This window comes from Helicoverpa armigera, chromosome 12 (genome assembly GCF_030705265.1).
Source record: "Helicoverpa armigera isolate CAAS_96S chromosome 12, ASM3070526v1, whole genome shotgun sequence".
NCBI classification, from domain to species: Eukaryota; Metazoa; Arthropoda; class Insecta; order Lepidoptera; family Noctuidae; genus Helicoverpa; species Helicoverpa armigera.
This window is the reverse complement of record NC_087131.1, coordinates 12,177,477-12,187,750: the sequence shown is the minus strand read 5'-3', so window position 1 is coordinate 12,187,750 and position 10,274 is coordinate 12,177,477.

Here is a 10,274-nt window from a genome sequence, read left to right as displayed (position 1 = left end):
TATGACTGATTTCTGTGTAGGTACTAGAAGTTTTTCGTAAATTGTAGGTCAAAAAGAAAACAAATCTACGACTACTGGACAGCGAGAAACATAAATAAGTATTTTGGGTCAAACAGTTCTTAGTAGAACTCAAACAAAATTAAACAAAGCAATTTAGTTATTCCTAATGAAAATACGAATTTAGAATCTGCTATTCTCGCTGAACAACAATGAAAATGTATTCCACATTCGCGCTGCATTTTTCTTTCGTTCCCAATCAACATTCCGGGATGCAGTGCTCCAAATAAATACTGACAGAGGTACATGCAGTACAGTGTATGCAGCTGAAAGTTTTCGTTTCCAATGTGCAGCGGATTCCTGGCTGAACGCAGTAGACAATGCGAACAAATAAATTATCATTAGTGTATGTAGCTCACGGCAGATGCACTTGGACGCGATGTTAGAAGGGACGATGTGGCATTTTAGGCGCGAGTTAGAAGAACGACACACAGTGATTTTAGTACTATACTTATGTGTAGCCGTACAAAGCCGTTACTTCTACAAGTTTTTCAGAGAAATACGATACGACTCTATGAAAAACAAAAACAGAAAAATTAAGCATACCCCTTTGTTGATTTGATATATTTGCATTGTTTCAGTACGGTTTATTTCAATCAATCAATACGGTCAATTTAAATTTATCTCCTCACTGACAAGCGACTGTTTTTTTCCTCATTAAATGCGAAACAGAACGAAGATTTTATGAGCTGTGCAATTTGCTACCCTAAAAATGAATAGTAGTATATAAGTAAGCTTTTACATTATCAAATAGTTGCTTTAACACGACATGCCTTCTCCATCTAAACAATACAGTTCATATATTTGTTTTCGTGGCTCCGCCTGGTGACACAGTGCACACACATTCGCCAGCACTTACGGTGAGACGGTACAAATTGAAAACGCGCTCAACGGTAAACGACAGTGATTTGTCGGCGACTGCCTTCCACTCACATTTTAGCTAAGACTTCCAGCTATGAATTACTTGGCTTCTGTTAGACTGTTTAGTTAATAACATTTATTTTTGTTAGTATCAATTAAAGATAATAAAGACGAGACAGGCATGAATGTGTTCTTATTCCCCGCTTTTGAAATCCAGATCTAAAAGGGTATAATTTAGACGGTCACCAAAAATATTTTTAAGACTCTAGGCTGAGGCACCAAATAAAATAAACAACTCCAAAAAAAAAAAAATTGACTTTATTAAAAGGGCACTAAAGAATATAATATTATGATCCAAAAAAAATAAAATAACATCAGAAAAATCGCAAATCTCGCACAAATATTATTTTTGGTTCCCAAAATGGATTAATGGTCACCAAATTCTGTCCCACTAAAAGATTAATATTACTACCAAAAATCAAAGTTAGTGACGAAAACGAATCGCTGCAAAACCGACTCCACGTAGTCTTGTCTGCCCTACCCCTAGAGTGCAATTCAAAACCGCGTAGGCGCGGAGGGGCGAGGCGGCCTGCGAGCTGAGGCGCAGGTAGTTTCAGCGCCCGCCGCCGCGGCTGAGGCTGGCCGGCCAGCAAGCCGAAGCTGCGGTGGTGAGCGTGAAAACCATCTGCGACGATAAGCTCGCATGGGACCGCCGGAGCCCCGCAGCGCCGGAGCCGTGACAGAAGCCATGCTTGCTGCATGTTGCGTGCTTACTCTTTAAACGTACTGAGTTACACACAAATTCATATAACAATAAATAAGCGACGTACGTTTGGGAACCCCAGTATATTAATTGGTATTTGGGAAATATTCTAGCGATCATTAGCTTTTTTAGTCTAACAAAAATTACCAAATTAGGAGTCATGGTATTACATAATTGGTAACATCTAAGTAGTGACAATGTATAATATTTGGTCTAAAGTGTATTTTAAAGGCGTCCATATATTTTTTTAGTAGTCAATAATACGAAAAAATGGTTTTATTTAATAATACTTTTGGAAACGTTATTTGGTGCCCATTTATCCATTTTGGTAACTGTTTAGAATTTTTTTGGTTGTAAAATAGGTACTTTTTTGGGTGGTGTTTAAACACAAGCCGATCTAAAATTCCAAATGTAAGCAACATTAAACCAAAAGGCGTTTTTGTCCACAGGTAAGTACATAATCACACTTCTTCATTATTGAATAATCGAAACAGATCTAACTTTATTTAATTTCCTAATTAACGGAGTCTATCTTCTTCTACAAGCAAACAGTCTAACATTCAATATAGGTTCATAGATCTATGAAAAAAAGTCACAAATCCCTCTCTAGCTGGACGTCAAAGTAATAGGCAAGTCCCGTCAGTCAGCGCCAAGTTTCAGGTAAGAAGTATTTTTTGTCGAGTCGCGAGTAATCGACACTCGGATTAATGTGCCGTCACTAACTCGGCCGACGCCGGCGCACTCTTAAAAATCTCTCTTTCTTAATTTTTACATCTTTGCAAGGTGTTACTACTTGAGTAGGGGTGGGACGTAGCTGGAAAGTTGTCGATGTAGTTATCGATATTGATAGAAAAAACGTATAAGAATCCTTCTTAAGACAAACATAAAAATAAATATATCAGATAATACGAAGATTGATTAGTTTCAGTTTTAAAAGATTAAGTTTACCCAATCTTATTAAAATCTCTATGGCTTACACAACCTTTATTTGAGAACTTTTTTTATCTGTGACGATTTCTATGTTACTTTATAAAAGAAAACTAACCGGAAATCGTTTCCTCTTACAAAGGATCTACAAACTTAGAAGCCTGCCTAAACCTAAACCTAGAACCAGCAGGCATTTTCTAATGATGAAAAAATACATCGATGAAAATTTCAAAACAGCTCACCACTACATGTCTACGTAGGAACCTATTAATAATTTGCGGGTGGCAAAGTTTTTAAAAGTGTTTTCCCCGGTCTGCACCTTGTCCAGGGAGGGCGCAGGAGGGCCTCGGAGGGCCATTAATTACACCTCTCTAGCTCATGATATTGTCGACTTTTTATACCTCGGGGTGTTCATGGAAATTGTTATGTTGCCGCTGAATATGCTTGCTCATCCCTACCTTGTTTAGATTTTTTTTTGTGTTACGGTGTGTTGAACTTTGTGGCTTAATTTATAGGTGCAGTGAACTTTTGATTTGGTTAGCTTTTTGAGCATATATTTATAAATAGTTTTATTTGTACTCCGTGGAGTTTTTCAACGGAGCATGAGCAGTACTTGACTGTAAAAACTTTTGGCTACTGCTCATCATCAACTTTGATATATCCAAAACATTATATTAGGACCTAGCTCTAATGATTGGTAAAGTATCTGAATCTCTCGTGTTTTAATTTAATTTTCTTTCACACGCAGCTGGACACCACCTCACAATACCTCAATACCCTACAATTTAACTCCACAACCCCCATAAAAATGCACTTCATTTTAGAACCATAACACTAAGTTTTGTTTCACAACTACATCACCTATTCATCTCTGTGGAAGGGAAGAGGAAATTGCTTAAAAACTTTTATCTGAGCCGTCAGCCGGCTGATGTGGCGGCCATTTTTCAAAACTCCGCGAACTGAGGTGTGCGTCCCGCGGGCTAACAACTTGTGTTTCAAGTTCCATGTCTTACTGTATTAAAAGTAATAGTAGGGGGATCTTTTTTGTTAAGGGTACGTGACGACGTCGCCTTCGATGGAAAACTTTGAATACTAACTTGTATTTTGCTTTCCATAGTGCCACTTGCTATATGTGTAAACTTAAATAAAATTCAATCCAAATCTTGGGCTCTATTGACCTCTTGAATGTCGCTAATTATAAAATAATATAAAATCAATTGTGTCTCGCGTATATTTGCGCTCCGACATACATACAACGGGGTAAATACAGATATAGGCAGTTGGAATCTGAGGGCACGGCAGTGCCCCAGCCAAGACTCGAGCAAAGCGGGCACGGCCGTACCATCTTTTCTCGAAGCGTTTCGCGGCTATTTCAGCCCCCTGTATCTTCCATGTGAACAAAGCTAGGAGTTTAGGTTTTCGATGACCAAGAGTAAGTATTAGAACAAGCTCAGTCCCAAAATTACAAGAAATTTGAATAAATAGTTTACGAGTTATGAGCGATCAAAGTTACACCATTTTGTCACTGACTCACTCACTGACCGATCATCAAAAGTCTAAGGTACTTCTAGCAAACTTAGAACCTTCAAATTTGGCACCAAGATAGGTTATTGGCTACATATAAAGGGAAAATTATAAAAACCTTAAAACTTAATAAAAAAATAGGAAACAAATTTATATTTGCGGTTTTTCAAGAACATTGTGTATGAATTTTGACTGCATTGATAACTTTGTTATTTATTTATGTAGGTACAAAATGTTACTATTTGTTTTATTGTTACGTAGTGTGGTATATTGTTATTATGTATTAAATATACATACATATGAATAAAAAAGCTAGGTTAAAATAAAATGAATAATGATAAAATCTTTCATATTAATGCAGTGCGATAAATACTGCATGCTCGCTCGATAGATGGCGTTGTCCTGGTCTAATTCGCTCTACGGTTTTTAGTTAAAAAAAAAAACAAATAATTTCTTGTGATAGCGCCATCTACCTCTGAAATAAATCTCTTTTATTCTAAAAGATATTCGATTAAAAAATTCGACAATTTCGAAATTGCTTAATTTATTAAAAAAAAATGTTGTTTACGTGCTAGTTTAGGTCTACATATTTAGTTTGTTATATATTTAGTTAGTTGCATGTAAGTTAATTTAATTTGTTATATACTTAGAGAAGAAGGAGACCTACAAAAAATAAATTAGATCCCACCAAAAACATTAAATGTAAAAAAAGCCAATCCTCTACGCAATTCCTCCACCGTAAAAAGTTTTGAGATCGCATAGAAGCCAAGTCCTGTTCAACTTTATTTGTAATAATAAATCAATATTTTGTGACTATATCAATAGTTTTGTTCACATTACAATAATATTGACTTGGCCATGAGCACAATAAACTACAAATATAATACAGCATATCTTGGAGAGGTGAAAGTCAATCATGAAGTTTAATATCACAGAATTAAATACTTTTAGTTTTTTCAATTGTTACTAAATGACCGACAGTCAGTATCATCCAAAATCATGAACTGCACATTTACTATGGCGCGTGTTTGGTCCATGGTGATCTCAAATTCCAATCAGTCCAATCGTAAAATCATGTCCATATAGAATGTATCAATTCAATGGTATTTACACATTATTTCAGGGAGCGACTATTAACTTGTGCTCATGGCCAAGACAATATTATTGTAATGTGAACAAAACTATTGATATAGTCACAAAATATTGATTTATTATTACAAATAAAGTTGAACAGGACTTGGCTTCTATGCGATCTCAAAACTTTTTACGGTGGAGGAATTGCGTAGAGGATTGGCTTTTTTTACATTTAATGTTTTTGGTGGGATCTAATTTATTTTTTGTAGGTCTCCTTCTTCTCTAAGTATATAACAAATTAAATTAACTTACATGCAACTAACTAAATATATAACAAACTAAATATGTAGACCTAAACTAGCACGTAAACAACATTTTTTTTAAATAAATTAAACAATTTCGAAATTGTCGAATTTTTTAATCGAATATCTTTTAGAATAAAAGAGATTGTTATTTTGGAATACAATTATTGGAATTGTTATTGGCGTTACAATTATTGGAATTGTTATTGGCGTTTAGAATACCTGAGTAGGTACTATCTAATTGGCATTTCAAGATCATTTACCTAATTATTTTTAAAAAAATCACTTAACAACTTTTTTAAGAAGAAAACCTCCGCTTTTTACGTCCGCCAAAACAGGAAGTTGCCTAAAGCGCTTCCGGCCGATAACAACATCCGGTGCGAAGTTCCAGCGAAGTTTCGTCAAACTTCGCAAGTTTTGGAGCGAAGCAGGTGCTCTTTTCGGATAAAAAGTACCACCTTTTGTTGAGGAAATCTTTTTATGTGGAACTGAGACAGATAGGAGTTTACAATCTCATCGTGGACCCCTTCGAGTGTGCTAATCTGTTTTTAAGAGTTTTCGCAGATAATAGCGTGACGGGGATTTTTAAGCAACTTTATTAGATGTTGAGATGGGGTCTGAACAGTTGTCAAGTTAACTTCGGATTATTCCAGCGAGATGCGTTCTGTTATTTGCAACAGTTAGAAAAAATATTCGGGAATGCTCATCTCGTTACTGTTCACAGCTTAGGTACATGTCTATTAATACAGATCATTTAGAATAATTTCTATAGCACTTTCTTCAGTATTCTTGGTAAGCCATTGAAAGAATGCTATTCTGTCACTACTATCATTAACATGATCCAAAAGATCCCTCAAATGAATGCAAAATGATTAGAAAAAAAAAGTAACACACATGACATCTACATTAACAAACTTGGCATCATAAACATTTACCCTCACAGCACGGACTCCCGTGTCTCACAGTACAAACTCTTGAAGATGAAATGAATAATAAAAACTGATTGCAGCGTGTTTACGGCACCTGACGTGACACCTGTGGGGCTCCAGGGGACGGTTGTTCGCCTGTTTATTTTTAAAGCACGACGTTTTGGGCACGGGGAATGGGTATTGTTATTATTCTTGACTTTGAATATTTTATTAATCCCGTGTTGTGGGGCTGTGAAAGATCTAAACTGACTACTGAATCAAATTGTCGAAATTTTATAGTATAAAATGGTTTTGCGTAAATTCTACATAACCTAGTATTTTATACGAAGATATCTTAAAACCCAGTGAAGGAGTTAGGAAGGGTAACTAACTACCTACATTTTCAATCACACGAAGTTAATCTACCAAACTGCGAGCGATACAACTAAACAATCTAATACACAATAATTCAATAATACATACCTATTGCGAGAAATTACCAAACAACATTGAATAGAGTCCTCGGTACAAATGACAAGGTGAGCACAATCAACGCAGCCTGTAATCAGCCGCCCTGTGATCAGCCGACATCGGCCGAGATCACAGAGCACGTGGGAGGTGTCGCGGTAATTATTAGATATTCATTATACGCAATTATGGTTTGTTTGTCGATGCGGGGGATTGAAATTAAGTGTATTGGTATTCACACGCCACAGGCGTGTGATTTCAGACATACGTAAGGGTTCAGGTTTGAAAATCAGCATTTAAGGTGTCCATTTTATTAACTGCCCTTAGCCTAAGCTTCGAGCAAGGTAACCAAGGCATACCTATACAAACTACAACTTCAAGTAAAAATATCTCCCAATATAAATTAAAGGCTACACGAGACTTTTCATAATTAAAACGAACTTCACTTAACAATTACAATAAATTCATAAGCCTACAACAAACTTGTACCAAAAATCGGGGAAGCCTGCCAAACTCCATCGATTCACATAATCGGCTCAGACAGGTGTGCGGTGGTATTTTAATTTCCAACTAATTTCGCTCGTAAAGCGGATTGTAAAGTTTGAGATGAAGCGACAGCGGGAAGTTAGGGCCGCGGCCTGCCGGCTAAATCTGTTTGCAGTTGCCGACTATTGGTAATTACGTAGCGACGTCGAACCTAATGGACTGTGATTGAGTTACTTTACAATGCTGTGATTGCGATTCAGGAGTTGAGGTGAGGGTTCTATGAACAGATTGTAAAGATGAGTGAAAATTTATTTTGCAATATCGTAAAATTGAATGTCCCTAAATATCGTGTTCGTAGCACGGCGTAGCTGCGTAGTAGCTTTATCGTAGCAACGCAATATTGCATTTCGCATAATGTTGTCTTATAAAGCTCTTCGTAACTATATACTTCTAAACTTTTTATACAGTTTCTCCCAAACTAGAAAATAGCTTGTACAAAGTAAATTGAACGAGAAATGCGCACAAAAAGGACAATTGCAAAATACAGAATGAAATGTTCCACATGAAATCTCAGCATAACTGCAAAGAAAACGTCTCCGTTTACTGTAGTGTTGTGTAAGTTATCGACGTAGGAAGGTGCTCCACGTTAAGACGCCCGGCGCTTGCCGCGGCACGCGCGCTTATCGACACCGCCCAATGTGTAGGGAGGTGAAATATCGACAATTATTGATCTCTGCTTTACAGTTATTGCTTCACGATGAATATTTAGTGTCCGTATGGTAAGTTTTTATGTGTTTTGTTTTGGAGGGTGGTTTGGATACTATTTAGAAGGTGTGAGTCACTTTAAAATGGTCGCAAAAAGAAACCGGATACTTTTAAAGTTTATATGTATGTGTGTGTGAACTTTAGATTTGAGTTATTCAATCTCACTGTACAGTTATCCTACATGTGACGAGTGATGTAACTTATCCCCAGTTTCTAAGTTCATCTAAGACTAACATAAAACCTGTCAGTTAGAATAGTGCCTAATATGAATGATAGATTATGCAAAATGGCATGGCAAAAGAGCATTGATTTATATAACCGATATCCTGGTGCAATAACCACAAAACATATCAGACACATATAACGTTCATCGACTCATTATAAAACAATAACATGTAGCTATCGCAAATCCTTATCATTGGCATCGACAGCGGCCATCACTAAAGCTGACACCTTCGAATATATTACTCCGTGCCACTGAATCTAATCATGATCTGACGGATTAATATCTTACCGTGTTCCCGTCTGCCGGCTAAACCCACCGGCCGTTTTGTGCCCCATTACTTCAACAGCCTTAATCGCTACACCTTATTTCATTAACAATAAGGTCCATAATTGCATGGCAAGAGGTCAGTTCATACTGGTAGTTTAAAATATTGAGTGGGTTACATTCAGGGGCAATTGTGAAGATTTATTATACCTGTGTTTTGTTTGAATTGTTGTTTAATATTGTATTAGAAGCTGATGGGGTTAGTGACGGACTGATGGATTGTTAAGGATATTGGGTACGGAGTCGGTAGCCGAGGAAGATTTTGGTAATTTATTCGTAGTTATTGTTTGTTCCTTTTGCTGTTACCTTACCTATGTAACTATACTTTGTACCTAAGGTTTATTGTGTAACAGTTGCCTCTGAGCTTTTACGATTTATATAACTCAACATTTCAAGGTATTCTGAATTAAGAGACTGCGTGGGTGCTAATTAATAGATATAAAGTTACTTTATTTCCTTTAGCGGCGCTAAGGTGATCGACGTAATATCTATGTTTACCAACATGCCCATATTTGTTTTGAATTATGCCTAGAGGCCGTAATAGATAACATAATAACGTTAAATTATACCGGGTTTGTTTGATTGAAAGTCTGAAGTTTAAAAGATATAATTTTAAACGAAGTTAATTTTGGGATGGTGTGTAATGCGTAAGTGGTAACCAGTCATTAGGATCTGTCTGGCGTTACTTATAGGTACCTAACGTCCATCATACACAAAAGCTTGATCATCTATAACTAAAGAGAGGTAGGTAGGATAGGTACATAGCAGATGCATTGATGTGATGTCCTCCTAGCCGATTATCGGCTACGGTGGCTGTTCTCATGTAAGGAGGACTTACATGAGAGGAACTACGCAGAACATTATTATAGTGCACGAGCATTTGCGCAGGCACAGGTGCACTCACTATTCCTTAACTCTCACAGCCCGATTGATGTAATCTGATATTAACACCTACTAATAAAATTATACAAAAGATCTAAGGTAAACTGAAATAATCGGCTTTCTTACCTATCTTCTCAGTAAAGCTGTTGCCGGTTTTACTATCGAAGATGCATTTTATAATGGTAGGTATTGCCATGTGTTCTTGAAACTATTCAATAACAAGACTGCCGTGGCCACAAAGTCTCTTCCGTAATGATTTATTTTGTCTATTATAAAAAATTGCAATTGCATGGCAGTTCAGATTTATAATAAAACTCACAGACATTTCCGAGAGATGACACTTGCAAAATTTAAAATTAAATTTAAGAAATGGTTAATTGACAAATGTTTTTATTCAATAGCTGAATCCATGTCTTATACGTCAAGAAATATAGAAAGTTATTTGTAATTTTTGTTGTTAAATTGCATTTATTTATATATGTACATATAATTTGGTTTGTCAAATATGCCTAGAGACTTTGTCTTAATATTCAATATTATTTTAGTTTTTTTTTTTTTTATTGTAATTCTCAAATGGTCATAATAATATTTGCATGCTGGTTAAACGGCGAGACATGTGAAACACATACCTACTGTAACATCTTGTAATACCATACCATGTTTCTAGCAAATAAGTCTGATTTCTGATTTCTGATCATGATCGTTCT